The sequence below is a fragment of the Canis lupus genome, chromosome 25 (assembly GCF_011100685.1).
Source record: "Canis lupus familiaris isolate Mischka breed German Shepherd chromosome 25, alternate assembly UU_Cfam_GSD_1.0, whole genome shotgun sequence".
NCBI lineage: Eukaryota > Metazoa > Chordata > Mammalia > Carnivora > Canidae > Canis > Canis lupus.
The window spans coordinates 34,102,624-34,121,643 of NC_049246.1; the positions used below are offsets into that span (position 1 = coordinate 34,102,624).

At 49.1% G+C, this 19,020-nt stretch overlaps 1 protein-coding gene across 4 annotated transcripts in view; it reads right to left on the reverse strand.

Annotated features, from left to right (window-relative positions):
* Positions 1–19,020, reverse strand: part of SLC25A37 (solute carrier family 25 member 37) — a 42,996-nt gene that overhangs the window by 16,486 nt on the left and 7,490 nt on the right. Inside the window, exon 3 of one of the 4 annotated variants that reach the window (XM_038573790.1) lies at positions 17,222–17,315. The exons of 2 other annotated variants lie outside the window; for them this stretch is intronic. The gene's annotated coding sequence lies outside the window, so the exon portion shown is untranslated. Of the gene's footprint in view, positions 1–17,221; positions 17,319–19,020 lie in introns of all 4 variants that reach the window. One more of the 4 variants, XM_038573789.1, reaches the window with a different exon arrangement.

The window sequence follows — 19,020 nt, forward strand, 5'->3', positions numbered from 1 at the left end:
AAAGAACCATGTTCCAGAATGAAGCTATGGACCTCATCAAGGGCTTAGAAAGGACTATCCTAGCCTTCCAGATCCTTAGGAGGCATGCACAACAGAGAAGCAACCCTAACCACATCCAGGAGAACCCCACACACACAGTCACACCTTCGGCACTCTAGAGCTCAAGACTGCCAGCATCCCAACTCAGAATCTGCACCCCAACCTGCAATCTCGCCCTTACTATGTGTGATACAGAAGATGGACAATCACACCCTGGCCCTTTGAAAATACCTATAGAAGCCATCAAAAGTGAAGCATGAGGATGCTGCCCTGCATCATCATCCGCCTCCCCACCACACACACATTAACCAGGAACAGAGCACTGCAGGAAATGCTTTAAGGAGAACCCACTATTCACGGCAAGCAGAAGCACTTCGAAGTTTATTCTCAAGGTCAGAATTCCAAATCATGTCTTTTCAAATCTCCCAAATTGGCCAAAGTATGTATGTAAAGAGAATATACTTGGTCTCTCTTTTTTCATCACAAGGAAACGTTGATCCTCTTAAAGTTTGGGAGCCAGCAAGAGGAAAATGACTCCTTAAAAGTCTATGCCTCCCCAGCACCAGCCCCAAATAAAAGGGGGGCATGAGGCAGGAGAATGAGGTGTGTGGTGGCTTCAGGAGAGGGGCTGAGCATTATATAATCAATAAATGATTGCTCAGAGAAAGGCAGGTTGGGGCTGGACTTGGGAGACCCTGAACTGTATGTTCTGAAAGCCCCCGGTAAGAACCACTCATTTAGAGCAAACAAAGGGCAGGTGCGTTATACAGTCAGAAGGGCTGTGCCAAGGCAAAACAGAGAAACCAAATCAGAGAGCTGGTGGGATCATACCGCAGCTAAATTGTGCCTGCATCTATTTCCCTGCCTCACCTATCAGAAGGGCCAGACTCTCCTCTGTTCCAGGTCACTATTCCAGGTCACCCTGATGCTCAGGGGAGGGAAGCTCAGCAAACCAGCAAGGCTGCTCTTCCACTTATGTCCCACAGGAGGTGCGACTTTCAGAACTGTCACCTCTGTCCTTCTGAAATGGACCAGCCACAGTCCAGCGGGCTCCTGGTTACCGGCTGCCTCTGAAGCGTGGGGCCTAGCCTGCGGTGAAGTGGTTGGGCCATCTCTCACTCCCACATTCCAGAAAGAATCCCGAAACCTTCAGGGCCCAGGATGAGTATGCTTTCAGGGCACTGCTTTTTCTAAGGATAAAATGACTACGGGGCAGCCCGGATGGCTCAGCAGTTTAGCGCCGCCTTCAGCCCAGGGTGTGATCCTGGAGCCCTGGGATCGAGTCACACATCGGACTCCCTGCATGAAGCCTGCTTCTCCCTCTGCCTGTGTCTCTGCCTCTCTCTCTCTCAGTCTCTCATGAGTAAATAAATAAAATCTTTAAAAAAAAAAATGACTACGTATTTAGTAGGAAATAAAAATTCCACCAAAACCAAGCCTCTCGGCCTCCCAGGGGAGAAGCCACAGTACCAAATATCACTTTTCCTAGGAACAGGCCACAGCGGGAGGAGTCAGACCCCAGATCACATCCAACCCAGAAAAGGGTGGCAGAAGAGGGGCCACTTGAGCTCGAAAGAGGAACAGTATTGCGATTGCTAAGAAATGGAACTGTCTTTGCAATCCTTTCCATCCGATTTGATTTTTTGACTTCGGGCATGTGTTACTGTGATTGAAAAAAAAAAAAAAAAGCAACCGGGAGGGAGAGGAAGTGACTGATTCTGCTAGGGGGAGGGGAGTGTGCAGGTGGGTCTGGGAACCAGCGGAAGGTATGGCCAAAGGGGATGTTTAAAGGGAAAGGCAGGGGTAAGGTGCGGTGGAGAGGTAGTCCTGGACTCAGGAGAGGGGCTGAGCATTATATAATCAATAAATGTTTGCTGAGAGAAAGGCAGGTTGGGGCTGGACTTGGGAGACCCTGAACCGCTTGCTCAGGCATCTGGAATTTACTTTATAGTCAAGTGTTTTCCATGGTTACGTATTGCACTCGAGGGCAGCTCTGCAGGAGCCACACAGTAAGCAACACAGATGGGATGAAATCGCCAGCTTCTGGGAGAAGGGATCAGGCCCAGGCAACAGAAGCCCTCCCTGGGCTCATTGCAGGCCGGCCACGCTCTGCTCTCTCCAAAGCTGTGGCCAACAAGCAAGGCCACTGCACCACCACCGCACAGCCACGGGCAGCAAGCAGCTTACGGCCCTGCTATGGCTCAAAGGACACCATTCCCTCATCCCTTTATCCTGGGAGCTTAAACCTGGTCACTCCTCCCCTTCTCTAGAAAACTCTCCTGCAGATGCAGGCAGGGATGAAAGAATCTGTGTCTGGGTCGGATCCAATGTACCCAGGACACACTTAGAACATCCAGTTTGTGGTCGCCCCAAAGGATTAAATGATTGCCACTTTACAGATGGCAAAAATTGCCAAGATTCCAGGTAACAGGGCTCGGAGTTCACGGATGGGATTATGATCCCCCTGGGAGATGCGAGAGGGGAAGCCTGAACCACCAGTCACTCCTATCCATCCTTGTCTGGCTCTGGCAAGACAAGCAGGGCCCAGGGCCCAGGATTCTAGTCCCATATCTAGTATTAAGGACTGTGTGGCCTTAAGAAAGTCAGCTTGTTTCTCTGAGCCCCAATCCTCTATTCACAAAATAATTATAATAATAAAACAGTCATTCTAGTGACTAATTATCCCCATCTTAGAAACAAGTCAACTGAGGCAGAGAAGGAATAAGCAACTAGCTCCAGGGTCACAAAGTACACAGAGGACTGGAAGCCAGGCAGACTGGCTCCAGAGCCATGCTCTGAACCAGGAGGCCACCCAACCTCTTGTAAGGGGGTGGACAGTTAGGGATCACAGGTGATCTCCAGCTACCTTCCTGTCTCTGATGTGTTCTGCTAAGTCCTATGTATACCACCCCTTATTGCCTGACCTTTGTGAAGAGGGAGTAGTCCTGACGTTGTCAAAGTCACCCAAATCCTCCCCAGTTAAGACCACAAAGCTCCTGAGGGATCTATGTCCAGCCTACAAGCAGGGTACTTACAGAGAGTCACGAACCCAGTCACATGGAGACCACATAGCTTCACTGTTCCCCATCGCTGGCCACCTGGCCACTGGTCCCCAGTGGAACCGGGTAATAGTGGCTCATTCTATATGAACCCATTCTCACTCCTCCAAAAGAGCTTGAGCCATTTGCCCGCCCATGTTGTGGGCGGGAAGGGCATCTTGATGGATGAAAGCCTGGCACTCCTACAGCATTCAAAGGCTAAAGCTAAATATTCCAGAGTTCAGGCTCCTTTGGGAAGAATTTAATTCACTGCTAGATCCGGGCCTCCCCAGAGCCTCCCCTGACTCAGCAGCCTCGTCTATGTCATTGGCTTATAAAAACGTCCCCACCTACAAGTAAGGACAAGATGCGAGGGGCGGAACTGAATGAAACACCTCATTCTCCAAAGTGTTTTATTTTCCTCACAGATAGGCAAACTCGCTGAAGCATCATAACGCCACATCAAAGAACAAATTTAATGCAAGAATCCACATGGAAGTACCCTTCGAGCACATGAAGCCACCCCAAGGCACCAGGATTACCTGAGTGCAGAAGTACAAACTCTGGGCACTGAATCTCCACGTGACAATCTGGGCCCTGCTCCCGACTTCAGTCCTGGCAGCTCGGACAGCATGGTTTGGCAGGGTGGGGCCCGACGTGGGTTTCTCTTGATTTCAGAGTTCCACCACCCATCTAGCCCCCAACCTCCACTGTTTTCTCTAATTAGGAAACAGTTATGTGACCAGCCCAAGCTCCCAGAGCTGGTCACCACTGTGCCAGGACTGGCCAGGGCTCTAACTCCCAGACTCTGGCCAGCTGACCAGCTTTCAAGCTTTTGCTGAAAATCCCAATGGTGGAATCTCAAAGAAATCTTGTTTGCCCACCCACCAGCCTGATGCTCAGATGGTCCCTGGGGTTTGAAGTTCATCCATTCCATTACAAATTCTACTCCAGGCCTGACTCTGTGACTAGGACCCGAGGACACAAAGATGTCCCCAGTCTTTAGCCACCTCTCAACAGAAATCCTATTCCATTTTTCAGCTGTAGGCATTTGGAGGAAGTTACTCAACTTCTCTGAACTGTGGTTCCCTCATCTGTGAAAACCCCTCCCTCACATGCTTCCTGCAATGGATACATAAGAAAACGTTCAAGCACATGGATCACCTCGCAGAGTACAGGAGGCCTCCACAAATGTGTATCATCTCTGTTAATTATTTCTGTAAGGGCTCCAGCTCCATCCCTAAACAGTTCCCTAAACCATCACCTATGTTAATAAAACAGCTTTGAAATCTTATTAAGAACCACCACCAAAACTAGCTTCATCTTGCCCGGAAGGTGGGAGGCTTTTCCTCCCGCTTGCTGACAAATGGCTCTTTGGTACAAAGGATCTCATGACAGGTTTGAACTGAACATCAGACCACAGAGGGGGCCAGGCCATAATCCACACACACGATAGACCCCAGGGTCCCAGAAGGAAGCTGCCAGTCTCGGGGCCCTGGTGCTGAGGATTCTGCACCCTAGTTCCTATAACCTCAAGAGGCAGGGACAGGAGTGAAACTCAAGCCCCATCCCCTCTGGTCAGAAAGAGGCTGGACAAAGCAGGTGGCCTTCCTGCTTGCACTGACGTCCGGACCCGCAAAGGCCAGCCACCTAGGTCTAAACCCCACTCTGCTGCTTCCTCCTCACACCTTTATACCTCTGGCAAGTTATTCGATCTCTCTGAGCCTGTTTCCTGATCTGTGAATGGGGGGTGGGGGGGGGGGAGTGGGGATCATAACAGCCCCTCCCTCTCCTAACATTTCCATGAGGATTAAAGGAAATAACGAATGACAAGCCCTTTGCCTGGGATCTGGCCTACAACAGCTGTGGCTTTCCTTTGTTGGTGGGGTTTTTGCTTGCTGGTTTGTTTTGGGGATAAACAGCAAATTCCTAGGAAGACGTAATTTTTACTCCAATTCCTTCATAAAACTCCCATTTTCTCGGGGGAGGATGCCCTCAAGATCAGCCCTGGTTGGGAGCAACAGCCCACCACCCACAATGACCATGCGCTGAGACTACACAGACCACCTGCGCCACCTTCACGACAGCCCAAGCGGCTTGTAGTTCTGCTGCTTCTTAACAGAAGAGAAAAGTGTGGCCAGGGGATATGCCCACAGCACCCACAAGGGCCCCTGTCCCTCCCACCGGCTCCACTCCTGCATTCGCTTTTCTTGGCTCTCAATTTCTAAATCGATGGACCTGGCTGCTTACATTAATCCTGATTATGTAACAAAGGGAACTTGGGTAGCCTGAAAGGTAGAGGGAAAATTCACCAGTGTCAGTTTACACTGGCGCAAACGGTCCAGGATGACTGTGCCTTGGGAAGCTTGCTTGCCAGGCCTGGCTGCTGGGCGGCAAGGGAGGTTCTAGAAACCTTTAACTAGTGCTAAAGTCCCAAGGTTCCCGGACACTGCTGACTGCAGCCCATTCCCTCGAGGTCACCACTGTGGAAAGGGCCCTCCCCATGCTCAAGGACTGGCTCCTCTCTGAACTGTAGGGAAATAGCCAGATGGGGACAAGAGGAGCTACAGAACTGGGTATGGGGAGTCCTCTGTGGGTTCTGCCCCCTATCCTGTGCTCTACGGTCACCCTGAAGGATGTGGGCCCCCCACCCTGGGTATGGGCAGGCTCTCAAGTCCCTCAGATTCTGGGTAATAAACCCACATGGTGCCGCAGGGCACAGATGTCTCTAGCCACAGATGTCTCACTTGCCCAAATGGGGGCAATCATCCCAAAATGTGCACCTAAATGTGAGTACAACTGAATGGACAGAGCCCTGTTCCAAGACTGAGAAGACCCAGACTCCAGGCCAGTTGTGCCCTCAAATCCCTGGGGAGCAATCTAGCCTAGCTGGGCATCAACATGGATATCTACCACCAGGTAAACACCAGAAAGGATGGGAGATTTCTTCCGTTTTCTTCTCAGATCTATTACAATTTGCAAATATCTGTCAAATGGGTCAATGGAGTTAATACTGATATCTCTAAGGAGGTCCTTTTTGGCCTCATACAGTCTAAATTTATAAGAATTAGATAAAGAATCCTTTAAAAACCAAATGTGTGGGTGTGTCATATATGGGGGCAGATAAATCCATATATCTACATTACTGTACATCAGGCCTACCTGCAGCTTTAAAACACCTGTATTTAAAAGAAGGGAAGGAAGGGAAGGGCAGGGAAGAAAAGAGAAGGGAAGAAAAGAGAAAAAGAAATACAGGAGAAATTGGAAACCTCATGTATTGTCACTGGGAATGTAAAATGGTACAGCCCCTATGCAAACAGTACAGTGGTTACCAAAAAAAAAAATTTAAAAACAGAGTTACCATATGATCCAGCAATCCCACGTCTGGTTTATAACCCCCCAAAAATTGAAAGCAGAGTCCCAAAGAGATAGTTGCACACCCATGTTCACAGCAGCATTATTCACAATAGCCAAGAGGTGGAAGCAACCCAAGTGTCCATACGTGGGTGAATGGATAAACAGAACGTGGTATATCATACAATATTATTATTCAGTCTTACAAACGAAGGAAGTTCTGACACATGCTACCACATGGATGAACCTGGAGGACATCATGTGATAAGCCAGTTACAAAAAAGACAAATATTGTAGGACTTCACTTCTATGAGACACCTAGAAAAGCCAATCTCAGAAAGTGGAATGAGGTTGCCAGGGACTGTGGGGGGTGGAGGGAATGGGAAGTGGTTGTTTAATGGAGACAGTTTTACTCTGAGAAGATGAAAAAGTTCTGGAGAGTAGATGCACAACAATGTGAATGTACTCAGCACTACTGAGCTAGACACTTAAAAATGCTAAGATGATCTTGGATGCCTGAAACTAAAACAACACCGTATGTTAGCTATGCTGGAATTAAAATTAAAGACGTAGTGAAAATAAGAAAAAAAAATATCAAGATGGGAAATCTTTCATGTATTTTACCATAATCTTTTAAAAATCCTAAATCTAAATCAATAGCTCATGCCACACACTTCTCATCATCTGAAATCCCGCCACAATCAAATAATTCCCTAGAATTCCTGTAACACCTGAGATAGTATTTTTTTTTTATTTGTTTGTTTTTGGCAGCCAAGGATGTCCAATGTGCAGCGTGATCCCCTAGCCACAGCAACAATTCTGGTTCCAGAACCTGCCTTGGAAGGAAGCACCTGGAAGGTCAGCCCAGGGGGCTCTTGGACAGAAGGCCAAGCTTTACCAGAAGGCAGGAATGGATAAGATGCAGTTTGAATCTCCATCCTTTCCCATAGGCTGACCCCCACCAGCCTCAGTGATGTAGCACTTCCCTGTCTCATGCACACTAGCCTGTGCCACCCCAAACGATATTATCCCAGGGATCAGTACCCCAACTGCTCAGGCATGGAGGTAGCTGTCAAAAACCAGCCAAGTGTTTGGATGTGACAGACTGGGTGACGACACAGATGACAAGCCATCAGAGCCAGGAAGTGAAGGGGGCCCCCTGAACGCTGTGAGTGACAGCCCTCTTGGAATCCATCCGAGACAGGCCCAGGGAGCCGGGCACCTCAGAAGCCCTACGTATGGTTCTCAAGTCAAGTGTGGTCCTGTCAGCTTCTGCAGCACCAGCTTCCACACCCTTCCCAGAGGCCACACCCTCGAAAGCATGCCCCACTATTAGCCTATTATCCACAGGAAGAAAAGACTTTTCAAAGCAGCCCCATCACCAGCATTCTCTTGCTCATTTCTCTACTTATAATTATATCAGGTGATGCGTCTGCATGCCCGTCTTCCAATAAAGTCTGAGGACAAAAGGAGGGGACAGCCTCATGCATCTGTGATCTCAGTGCCCTGCCTATGTGCTTTATAAAACAGACACCCAATAACCACCTGTCAAGGACTCAGAGGTATACAAAATTTCACCCACAGGCATACAGAAAGTAGGCACTTGAAACCCTGCATGCACTCCCCTTGCCAAACAGCCGCTGCCTTGCTGCCTACCCGCCCCCCACCAAAGGCTATCTACCTGCTGGGTCCTGCAGCACCATGAGCCTCACCATTTTCGGGGGCCTACCACACAGGGTAAAAGCTGGGGACATAAGCCCCATCGAAGCTGGGCTCCAGAGTTCAGTGTATACTAGAGGCCTAAGGAGGGGTTCAGGGTAAATTCTCAGATGCTACTGAAGCCAGATTTCCCACAAATGCTAAGATCAAATTGTCTCCATGATGTTCGTTGATTAACAAGGGTGGAGTCAGGTCACAGCTGGAGAGGACGTTCTGCTCTCTTCACGCACCTTGCACACCAGCCAGTAACAGAGAAAGAAGACAAAAATACCAGAAACACCAGGCTGGATGTTCTAAGGGTCTCAGGGGAAAGACACCAAAGGAAATATCCCAAAGATTTCCCTTTCAGCCTCTGGAACCCACTTACACGTAGCAAATGTCTGCCACGTACAAACTGTTTCACAAGCTTTTGGGGGAGTCATATTTAAATTTTACTGGATGCCGAAGGGAATGACAGGAACCTACAATCATGGGTGAGATTTCATGCTGACTAAATCTCTCGTTCTGGAAACAAGAGCTATAAAGGATTTAAAATGAAGTTGTCTGACGAGAAGGGTTTCCAGAAGTGAGAGCAGGAGATGCGCATGGGGGACGAGAGCAAGAGGCCTCAAATTGGTAAAACAATGGGGTTTGGGGGTCAGCTGGGTGGCTAAGCAGTTGGACGTCTGCCTCTGGCTCAGGTCATGATCCGGGGTCCTGGGATCGAGTCCTGCACTGGGCTCCCCACAGGGAGCCTACTTCTCCCTCTGCCATGTCTCTGCTTCTCTCTGTATCTCTCATGAATAAATAAATAAAATCTTAAAAAAAAAAAAAAAAACGGGTTTTTCTCCCCAAGTCCATAAACATCAATGTGCCCCTGGGGGGTGCTGGGGCTGAACAAACCTTCGAGAGGTTTGTTGTCTTAGTAAGGACAGCTCGAGTAAACCAAAAATCATACAAATAACAAAATTTCAAAGTCTAAGGGCAAAGTAGAAAGTGAAGGTGCTGGGGAGCAATGCAGGAAGCCTCATGTACAAGTGGGGAGGCGTCCCGGTGGAGGCAAGCCCTGAAGCCTGGGCCTGGGGAGAGTCAGGCAAGTGGAGCTCAGGACAAAGGGGCTACCTGGGGCACAGGTAGTGAGTGGCAGGTCGGAAGTGGCCAGAGGCCCCCGGAAGGCTGGCAGCCAGCTGAGCAGAGGGAGGTGACCCCAGAAAAAGGCCTAAGGACACAGGCCCACGGTAAGCCCTGAAAACCACAGCAGCAGAGGAGGATCGGTTCACCCTTTGGTCTGTTTGGTCCTGACCTCTGGCTTTGGAGGAAGATTCTCTTGGATCAGGGAACAGAGAAGGAGGAAGTGGGGAGAAAGGAGGTAAAGGATACAGCGGAACATTTCCACTGTGAAATCTAAACGGAAGCGCAAACCACGAGGAGTGGTGGTGCTCTGGTCCCCAGGAAGGGACACACCCAAAGGCCTGTGAAGTGAGGAACCCCCCCCCCCCATACCCCACCATCCACAACAACGCTCGGGTCCTCTGGGCTAACCCAACTTGTGCTGCTGGCAACGCTGCCTGACCTTGGCCGTGCCAGCTGACCCCTCAATGACTCAGCTTCCTGGTAGTGAACTTGTTAAAGGTCCCCGGCAGGAAGGAGTCAGAGTTATAAACAGGGCCTTCCAGAAGCATCTGCTACACGGCTCCCCTTGATTCCAGGGTGGGGCTGTGGCCATTCAGCATTTCTGGAATTGCCTGAATGAATGGTTTGCAGTCTTTCAGCACTGTAGCTGGAGGTTCCAAGTAAACCAAACAGCCTATAATTTCTAGTAGTCTAGTAAGGACTAGCAGGCACTCTGAGATGCAGGAACTCCCAACAATACCCTGGCTGGTCCCTCTCCCTGCTCCTTATGCCCCCTGGTACAATTCCAGGGCAGGAGTCTTCCAACATCCTCCTCCAAACAGAAGTGCCTGTTAGTCTAGACATTCCAGGTCAGAAGACGATGATGTCCAAATGCCCCATGGAAATAAGGGGTGGAAATTTTAGAACTGGAAGCTTCCTAAGAGATCATTCAGTTTGAGCTCAATCTTGCCATTTTACAGATGAAGAAACAGAGATTCACACGAGTAAAGTGCTTTTCTCAGAGTCACTAGTTGCTCAGCCTCTCATCTTAAGCTAATTACAATTTGCTCTAAAAGGCCAATGCTAAAAAAAAAAAAGAAAGAAAAAGAAAAAGCCAATGCTAATGTTATGTGTGCATATGTACAGAAAGAATCTGCTTTTGCTGTGCTTTTCCTCAGTTTGCTCCCTGCCCTCCATGCTCAAGTTCTAGGTTGACAAAGGTTCTCCCTGTCTCTTAAACTGGCTGCTCAGAGATCAGAAATCTGTTTCCAATTTAAAGCAGTTTCTGGTAAAAGTCCAGCTTTGTAGTGACTCTCAGTTCTTAGGGTCTGAAAGAGAACGTCAGAAACTTTCTTGTGCCTGGATCGTCAGAAAATACAAAAGACCCTGGAAAGAGACACTAGGAAAGTTTCAGATGAGAATTCCTACCCAAGGTCAGGGAAAGCATGACCAGAGGCCTCAGGAGCCTGGGGCGGGGGTGGGGGGTGGGGGGGTGGGAGAGACAGTGTTAAGTCCAAGAATAAATGGAACCTGCCACCACCTGAAGCCGTCCTGACATGCACACGCGCGTACACACACACACACACACACACACCCCAGGACAAACTGGTATGGAGTGCCAGCTCCTTCTCTACCTCCTTCCTAAACTCAAAAGATTCTTCTGGAAGCACAGAAGGACCTAGGAGTCCTACCAACTTGTCAATAGATTCCTTATTGCTACTACATTGTTTTGTGCGATCAAAAGTCACTTTTGAAGCAGACATTCTTAAAGCTTAAGTGCTAACTAGAAATATGCAGTAACTGGCAAAGTCGGGTCCCTGAACCCCCCATCCTTCCTGGGCTGCATAAATACACATACATTAATTCTGTTTATTATCTGAGAAGCCAAGATTCCAAGGGGGGGAAAAATGAAACACTTACATTAAAAGACAGCTCTCAAGTCTCACACGCTATTTAGGATTTTAACTATTTCACTGATGGCTCCTGTCCAGACAGGGCACTTTCTATGGCATAACTTGAACCAGATCAAATCTTGGCTGCTACCCTGACCGTTTCTTCTGGGTAACAGCTCAGCATTGTCTAACGACACTGAAAAGGCCCACACACACCCTCCTTCAAAACACTCAGCAAAGAGATTCGGTAACAAAGACCTCCTGTGCCAGGGAAATCCACAGACACAGAAACAGAGGGCCAGCCTCGGGGTCAGCCAATTCTTGCCCATGTCACCGGGCTGGCCTTTTAGAGAAACAGGACTCGGTTTCCAGAACCTGCGAGTTCCAGGAACTTCTGTCTAAACCCTAGAGTAATACAGATACCAGGGGAGCATTCCTCAAGAGCCCAGTTTCAGGCTCTTTATCAAAACAGCCACGGGCTGCTGGGACAAGCTGGGGGACTGTACTCTGTATTTTATAAAAGGCTCCACCGGAGCCAGATAGGCTAACAGGAAAGAAAGGAACGGGGGAAATGTCCAGCTACACAGTTGCCTTTAAAAAGCGATAAGGGGGCAGCCCGGGTGGCTCAGCGGTTTAGCGCCGCATTTGGCCCAGGGTGTGATCCCAGAGACCCAGGATCAAGTCCCACATCGGGCTCCCTGCATGGAGCCTGCTTCTCCCTCTGCCTGTGTCTCTGCGTCTCTCTCCCTCTCTGTCTCTCCTGAATGAATGAATAAAAAATCTTTTAAAAGAGGGGATCCCTGGGTGGCGCAGCGGTTTGGCGCCTGCCTTTGGCCCAGGGGCGATCCTGGAGACTCGGGATCAAATCCCACTTCGGGCTCCCGGTGCATGGAGCCTGCTTCTCCCTCCGCCTATGTCTCTGCCTCTCTTTCTCTCTCTCTTTGTGTGACTATCATAAATAAATAAAAATTTTAAAAAAAATCTTTTAAAAGAATAATAAAAAATAAAAAGCGATAAGGAATGGCATGCAGATCTGAGTGTCAAGAACAGGTCCAGGTGCCATGGGGCTCTGGAACAGTCTCTGTCCTTTGGAATACACACCAGGCACCTACACTGTTTGTCAAGTTTCTCCCTCATAACCCTACAAACTGTGACCTGTGCCAGTAAAGGTCACTCAGGCAAACCCTAAACCTCCACATAGTCACATGATGGTATTTAATTTTTAGCCACTTATCTGGCTGCTGCTGCAGCTGGCATTCGACACTAAGGCCACCCATTAATTATGAGACAATTAGGAGCAGAAATGCCTTTGATATGACAGCCTTTCTCTCTGCCTCCTTGTTCCCACCCTCCTCTGGTCTTTAGCACTGTGGTTAAAGTTACCACTCAGGGATGGAAACCCACCAGCCAGTCACTTGGGGAATTAAAAATCCCAGAACGTGGGAGAGAGAAACAAGAAACTTCAGAAAAGGGGAGCGAGAAAATTTCAGAACCGGGGGCAGGTTCCACGTGCAGGGCCCCATGAAAACTATCTCTGCCGATTCTGCAGTCAGAAGACTCAGAGCAGGGGAGTCTGGGTGGATCAGTGGTTGAGCATCCAACTTTGGCTCATGTCGTGATCTCAGGGTTGTGGGATCAAGTCCCACGTCAGGCTCCCTGCATGGAGCCTGCTTCTCCCTCTGCCTATGTCTCTGCTTCTCTCTCTGTATCTCTCATGAATAAATACACAAAATATTTTTTTAAGTGGCTCAGAGTGGAACCCCAAAAGCAGAGTGTCAGAGGGGTACAGGCATCCTGATCATGACCAGGCACCTTGGGGACAGGACGTGACAGTCTAGGGGACAGACAATTGCAGGGCTCTGTTCTAACATCTACATCTCCTTTGGTCTAGATATAGATACTGAGATAATTCTTTGAGAGGCCCTTTCCTTTCCTGAACCTCTAGATGAGGTTCAGGTTCCCTAAGGACAGGCTCAACACCCACTACAATAATGATTCGTCAATATATCTATCCTCCCTGACAGACAAGGGCTTCTGTGGGGAGAGATCCCCAAGGTGTCAAGACTCTGGCTCCCATGAGGTCACTCTGCAAATGTCCTCACTCCTTAATTAACGGAGTCATTCAGTGAAGTTCAGGAGATGAAACTGCATTGTTGCAAATGCCTTTCAACTCTTCCATGGTTCTATGAATCAGGCTAACACAAGCCCACATTTAGCAAACAAGCCACGGAGACAGTGACTAAGGAAAGAGACTGACTTGATTCTTCAGTTAAAGACGTGCCCTGGGTCTGCCCTTTTGGCCCTCACACACATGTGTACACACACCAACACCTTTCCGTTGGAAAGGCTTCCCTGTTCCAGTCTGAGTTCTCAGATCTGCTCATCAGCTAAACCACCCTGTCTCGTGACAGCCCTGGGACATCCTTGGGACATCCCCTATCCCAGGGGAGCAGAGCCCAGCAAGTCAATGGCAGTGTCTGGCACATTCCTGTTCCGAGCAGGCCTGGCTGGCAAGCTTCCTGCGGGCTGCTGGTGTCCACCCACCACCACCTTCCACACCTACTGCCGGGCCTGGGGCCAGCAAGGCGCCAGCAAAACCCTCAAAGCAGGCAGCATGAGGAAATAAGAACCAGAGGACCTCAAGACAAAGGCACCTATGTCCTACCCCCTTCCCCTTTCTTTTCTATGACAGCGGTCATGAGAAAACAAGGACAACACAGACACAAGGGCCCAAGGTGGGAAAGCCTCATCTGCCTGACACTCAAAGGGCAGACTCACTTAAAAAGTAAAAGTGGGCTGAGGAGCCTGGGTGGCTCAGTGGTTGAGTGTCTGCCTTCAACTCAAGGCATGATCCCGGGATCCTGAGATCAAATCCCACATCAGGTTCCCCACAGGGAGCCTGCTTCTCCCTCTGCTTATGTCTCTGCCTCTCTCTCTGTGTCCCTTATGAATAAATAAAATCTTTAAAAAAAAAAAAAAAGGAAAGTGGGCCTATAAGATGCCAACCGACAGAGATGAACGGGCACACTGCTGTCCTCCATGCACACGACCTTACCATTCACTAGCCTGATCTCAGTAGCCACACACAGCTCTGCTCGGAGCCTGTTCCACAATAAACAATTCTGAATGTGTTTCCAAGCATGCTCAGAGTCTAACTGGCCCTTCCGCATCACCCAGCACAAGAGGCGGGGGCAGAGGGTCACCCTGGTCTTTACTCAACAGATGGGAGACGCCGTGTGCGGAGACAGGTGAAGCGCCCATGGCCGTGCAGCTGTAGCGAATCCCACAGTGGCTGGAAGAAGAGCCTGGATTTTCCATTCCAACGAGCTAACCTTACCCCTTTAACAGGATCCCAGTGTGATAGTAAATACCATGACCTGGCACCTACAGGGAGCTTTATACTTCTTCAACAGTATAAAGGTTGGTTTGCTGCGAGCCTGGCTGTATTTTCTTCCTGGATGCAGTAAGTAGACGTGAAAGGGAAGCAAGATGGTCACTGCTACACTTCCCTGGGTGAGGTAAGAAAACAGCTGTCCTAACTGACCAAGGAGCGATGACATAGTGCTCTTCCCAATAGGCCATCTCAATCCTTTGATTTGGGAAAGGATTCTCACGCCAGTCCAAATTCAAATCGCTATATTGAGCCCAATGTTTCAACTCCCCACTGAAATGAGAAGGGGCCACAGCAGCTGCAAGTCACTCCAGAGAGAGAAACTGGACAGAGCCAAGAATTACCTACAGCAACGACCATTTGTCATCATCCCCTTGCCCTCTGTACTGGATGGAGTATCTGATCAAAGAACTCCTACTTATACGTTAGAGCCCTGCATTCCAGGCCGTACTCTGATTTTCTGCTCGCACTCCCTTAACTCTAGTTCTTCCTTCCCAAGAATGTAGCTGGGGCTGCACCATCTCCTCTCAGAACCCAGCTCAGGGGCTCTGCTGCCATTAACGTGTGAGTCTACTCCCTAGCAGCTCACTTACTTCCTCACCGTCCCCAGCTTTAGCTCTGGTGTAACAGAAAATGCCTGAGTTCCAGAGCATGTTATTTTTCTGAAACTCGGTTTTCTCATGGGTGAGATGAGAAACAGCACATGCCCTTTCCCACCTTCAAAGATCTAGAGAATCAAATGACAGAATGCAGGCAGAAACAATTCAAAAATACTGCAACATACAAGCGCAAAAGCAACATACAAGCATAAACAGAGATTCAAGTAGTAACACTTTTAGAAATGATATAGGAGCTAAATTTAACTGACTGCTTACCAGGTACCTGATGCTATTCTTAACACTCTAGATGTATCCTAATTAATTCTCATAGCAACCCTCTGAGGTGGGTACTGTGATGATCCCCGTTTTGCCGATGAGAAAAAGTAGGGGTAAAGCTACTGACGTAGCTTGTCTAGGCACCATTCCCAGGCAGGCTGGCCCCAGACCCTGTGCTGTGAACTTGAACTGCCCTCCTCTGAATCATTAAGCATATTGCCTCCGATAGGATCTGTCATTATCTGGGCATGCCCAGGTTTACGAAAGCCACCCACAAGCTCGCGATCCCACCTGAGCTCAGCAGCCCCGTCAAGGGAGTAAGCAGATGCTGTTAGTCTAGAAAACTAGTCTAGAACAAAGAGACACCAGCCTAGCCTAGAGAAGTAACTTGGCCAAGGTTTTAAAGCTGGCCAATGGCAAGACCAGGACTTAACTTCACAGGGCCTCCTGTGCCCCAGGGCAGTGCCCTTTTCTAGGGGCCTCCACGCCAGCACACACGGCCCTTCCCAGCCCTGGCCCACGGAGCATCTCAAATGCAGCCTTTATGGCGGTGCCAAGGAACAAGAGCTGTCACCACGATGAGTGACCAGGGCAGGGGCTCTTGCCGGCCAGACCTCGGTGTGCCGCCCCCTCCTGGGCCTCTCGCCGGCTGCGTCCGATACATCAGAGGAAGTCCTCTCAGCGACATGAAGCTACAGTCCCTCCACTTGACCCAACAATGGCCAGACATTTCTTAAATCTGTTATGCAACTCTTGCTTCAGCCAAGCTGCTGCTGGGATTTCTATTTCAACACGTTTTGTTTTCTCTTCGGAGAGAAAGCATGAATGTGAAACCATAACACCTCTTAGGGACCGGACAACAGCCCTTCCCGACAGTCTGGGGTTACTGGTAGGGTGGAGGATGTTTTCAGAGGCACCTTCTGGAAGCCAAGTTCAGCTTCCAGAATGACTAACAACCTCGGGGGTGAGCAAGAGGATTGGTGGGGTAGGGGGGTGGGTAGGACAACTGACAGCCACTGTCTCCTACAGGGGAAGGAGCCAACTCAAGACTGCGTGGCAAAGAAGCCTTGAATGATGCTCCCTGGGCAGTCACTGGACCTGCAAGATGGCAGCTTGGGCACTCCAGAGTCCAAACACCCCAGACCTTGTGCCCATTTGAAAGTAAATACCAATCTGGCCCATTCTTCCCCTCAAAGGGAGCCAGTCCTGCCACCTTAGCTCAGGATCTAATTATAGGGAGCAATGCTCTGGAAACAGAGGCCAGGACTTATTTTTGTTGTCCAGTGTCTAGCACAGAGACTGGCAGGAAAGACGCTCAGTAAGCCTGGAATGAAGTGGGTGGCCAGATGAATTAACAGCTTAATGGCGATATAACTGTGGCTTGAGAATTCAACTACAAAAAAAAAAAAAAAAAAAAAAGACAAACAAAAGGGCTGAGAAAGTCTTTCTACGGGCAAGGTACACGTGGATTCAAAAATAACACGCACAAAAACAAAAACATTACAACTAGCATTTGTTTAGTAGCATGTTTCAAAGCACTTTTTTTCCCCACATTTCTTCCCTTTTTTTTTTTAGAGAGATTTATTTATTTATTTTAGAGAAAGAGAACATGCGGTGGGTGGGGGCAGGGGAGAGAAACTCAAGCAGACTCCCCACTGCGTGCAAAGCCTGCTGGGGGGCTTGATCCCACAATCCTGAGGTCACCACCCAAGCCGAAGTCAAGAGTCGGACGCCCAGTTGAATGAACCACCCAGCGCCACCCCTCCCCATCTCTTTAAAACAACGGAGCCTGCACTCATTCAACCGATATTCACACGATACCTTTGTCTTGCTCTGGTGGACAAGTCAGAGGAGAAAGGATCTGGGTCTCTGCACACTCCTCAAGGTTCAGGCTTTATTCTGCAAGCAACAGGGACTGCTAGGGGAATATGAGGCAGAGAGAGACACCAGCTGATATGAGATGCAGAAGATGGCACTGGCCCTCAGGCCCCAGTGTGGACTCTGCTACACGTGGAGCACAGGCTAGATTTTTCATTCTAGTCAACTAACCTTACCTTTTAACGGGCTCCCAGTATGATAATACCACAACCTGGCCCCTACAGAGAGCTTTATACTTTTTAAATTGCATTCACTGTTTAAACACAGTTCACTGCAAACCTGCCTGCAGGTTTTTCTTCCCAGATGTAGGAACTAGACCTGAAAGGATGGGGATTGTGACTTGTCCCTATTTAAGAAGACTACAGCCACCCACAAGCTACAGGACTCAGAGGTGAGCGTGAACAGCTATGAATGATTTCCAGTAAATCATTCAACAATTTCCTAACTGAGCCCCTATTACGTGCCAGGTATGGTTTCTGGCAACAGGAAGATACCAGAGAATAGAAGAGCAAAAGATTCCTGCCCACTGGGAGCTTACATTCAGATAAGGGGAGACAGACCATAAATAACACATAATATTCTAAATAGAAATAACATATACAACGAATATAAGTAATAAATATAAGTAAATGGCACTGCATGTTAGAAGGTAGCACATGCTGTGGAGAAGAATGGCATGGCCAGGTCACAGGGAAATGGGGACAAGAAGTGTCTCAAGTGGTTGGGATGCCATCGATCCAAAGAAGACAGTGAGTCCTCCCAAAACCAAGGTGTGGTGGGAGGGAGAAGAATAAATACATGCTGGAGCTATTAGAGATGCACAAATGGAAGGGTCTTGAAAACATAAGAGGTGGCAGCTGGGGAGAGTGGGCAGAGGTGAGAGAAAAGCTGAAGAGGATCACCAAGTTTCTGGGGCGGGGGGGCGGGCCAGGCTGGAGGGGAGGCCAGGATGACCACACTGGACGTCCTGGCCACCGAGGCAGCCAAGTCTCCAACATGTCTGTGAGGCAACAGGCTGTCCAGCTTCCAGGAAGACTGCACCAGAGACACCAATCTGCCATCTGTGAATAACAGGGACCCAGACAGAAACTGAGACATGTGTCCTGGGAGAAGGAAGGAAGGTGGCAGACTGACTTCCAAGGAAAACCAGGCGGCTGCCCCTCATCAGAGAGACCAGGAAAACAGTGACTGATTTTATTAGCAAGATCACTAGCAGCCTCTGAGAGGATTCCAGCAGAGGGTTGGGCACAAAGCCAAAGGCCGGGGCCTGTGAGGGTTTGGGAGGCGGATAAGGTGAGGAAGCAGAGACCAAGTGTCAATGATCCTTTCCTAACACTTGTTATTCTAAGGAGAAAAACCCTCGGGGCACACGGGGTCAAAGTGAGGTGTCTAGGGTTTGTCTGTTATTTAAGATGGGACACGCCTGCACTGTATAAATGCTTTTAGGAAGGAATCACTGGTCAGGGGAAGGCTAAAGATACTGAAGCCGAGTTACTCATCAGAGAGATGACCAAAATAACTACCACCATGACCATTTATAGCACATTTGTGCAGGAAACACTGCAGCAAGAGCTTTATGTGAGTTGCCTCATTTAATTCTTTCAAGAGCCCTATAAGGTAGGGCTTGGTGTTAACATCTCCACTCTGCAGACAAGGATACTGAACTGGGGTAGAGGCAGGATTGAAATGCGGGTGTATGTGGGTGGTTCCCACACACCCCCTTTCCCCAGGCCCACCGGACT